Source organism: Rana temporaria, chromosome 4 (genome assembly GCF_905171775.1).
Source record: "Rana temporaria chromosome 4, aRanTem1.1, whole genome shotgun sequence".
In the NCBI taxonomy this organism is placed as follows: domain Eukaryota; kingdom Metazoa; phylum Chordata; class Amphibia; order Anura; family Ranidae; genus Rana; species Rana temporaria.
In genome coordinates this window covers 139,059,411-139,061,204 of record NC_053492.1, presented here as the reverse complement: position 1 = coordinate 139,061,204, position 1,794 = coordinate 139,059,411, and the positions used below count along the sequence as shown (strand labels likewise).

Sequence of the window (1,794 nt, the reverse complement as noted above, 5' to 3'; positions counted from 1 at the left end):
TGATCATGAATACATCAGTTATTGTAGATAATGCATGCTCAAGGATCTCAACTACATATAAACAGGGGCCAAAAGTAAAAACAATAATATTTACTTACCAAAAAGGTAAAACAGCAAAAGACAGCAGACCATACAGGAAGGAACCAGAGTCCTCAGGGAAAACAGAATAGTTCAGGAGAACCACAGCAGGATTTTAAGCCATTAATAGAATTAATCTGAAAAATCAGGAAAGCACATGTGGAAACACATATGCAAACTACTCTCAGTTGTATTATGCAACAATGGGTAAAGAGAATATACACTCCAAAAACTTGTTATAATGAACAATATATGTAATATATATACCTGTCAATAGTAAGCAAAAATGCCTGTTGTCAGTAGAAACAGTCTAATGTTTGCCATAGATATGGATTGAAAGAGGATAAAGGGGAAGGAAGACACTCTCACAGCCCCTCAAATAACCTGATCAAAAAGCGGCATCCGCTCTGTTAAGAAAAAAGGGGGAGAAATAAAAAAGTATATTATAAGTAAATAGGGATAGTTCAGTGCCAAAAAATGCACAGAACAAACAAATCCCGTGGTGGCAGATTTAAAGCCCAAGCGCTGTGTTAGGCGCTCCAGCTGAGACCAGACCTAATTAATGCAAGGAAAGGCTGCTGTATGCACAGCTATCTAGGTGGCTCTGCCTTTTCATCTTTGGACTTTGTCCTAATCAGGTATTTACCTTACAAGCTTTTTGGCTTTGTGCTTACACACTGTGAGCATTAGGGATTTGTTTGTTCTGTGCATTTTTTGGCACTGAACTATCCCTATTTACTTATAATATACTTTTTTATTTCTCCCCCTTTTTTCTTAACAGAGCGGATGCCGCTTTTTGATCAGGTTATTTGAGGGGCTGTGAGAGTGTCTTCCTTCCCCTTTATCCTCTTTCAATCCATATCTATGGCAAACATTAGACTGTTTCTACTGACAACAGGCATTTTTGCTTACTATTGACAGGTATATATATTACATATATTGTTCATTATAACAAGTTTTTGGAGTGTATATTCTCTTTACCCATTGTTGCATAATACAACTGAGAGTAGTTTGCATATGTGTTTCCACATGTGCTTTCCTGATTTTTCAGATTAATTCTATTAATGGCTTAAAATCCTGCTGTGGTTCTCCTGAACTATTCTGTTTTCCCTGAGGACTCTGGTTCCTTCCTGTATGGTCTGCTGTCTTTTGCTGTTTTACCTTTTTGGTAAGTAAATATTATTGTTTTTACTTTTGGCCCCTGTTTATATGTAGTTGAGATCCTTGAGCATGCATTATCTACAATAACTGATGTATTCATGATCAATATTTTTCTTTTCCCTTTTTTGACATTATTTACCAAAATGTATTGATATATAAATGATTGTTTTCAACAGTCATTTAATTATATGTCTTGTTGTTTTTTCTTTTGATATTTAGCATTGTATGTCTGAAAGCTCCTGAAGAAACTCGTCGGAGTGAAACATGTAGAGCTGACTTAAACAATGCTTTGTCTTGATATCACGTATTTAATCGAGATGTATTTCAAATTTATCGTATTTATGGCATATTAATTATTTGTGTAATAAATTATATTTTCTAATTTTATAATCAAATTTTGTCTGATTATCTATTTGCACCGTTCAAAAGCCCCGGGGTCCTTTTGGTTACCCCCTTCCCCCCCCCCCTTCTCATCATTTGCTTCAAAGTTTACGTGAATGGCGTCCAGCGCCATTCACGATTCACTTACGCAAACGACGTAAAATTTAAACTTCG

The 1,794-nt window shown here is 35.7% G+C and overlaps 1 long non-coding RNA gene across 3 annotated transcripts; it reads left to right on the top strand.

Moving 5' to 3' along the window:
* The first annotated feature begins 584 nt into the window (after positions 1 to 584).
* LOC120935329 lies at positions 585 to 1,169 on the top strand. Of its 3 annotated transcripts, none has more exons than XR_005748417.1 (3): positions 593 to 716; positions 860 to 999; positions 1,130 to 1,169. It is a non-coding gene; the product is annotated as an uncharacterized LOC120935329 (long non-coding RNA). The 3 variants fall into 3 exon arrangements; XR_005748419.1 differs by lacking the exon at positions 1,130 to 1,169 and adding an exon at positions 1,089 to 1,115; XR_005748418.1 differs by lacking the exon at positions 1,130 to 1,169 and having other exon boundaries at positions 585 to 716; positions 860 to 874.
* Positions 1,170 to 1,794: the final 625 nt, after the last annotated feature.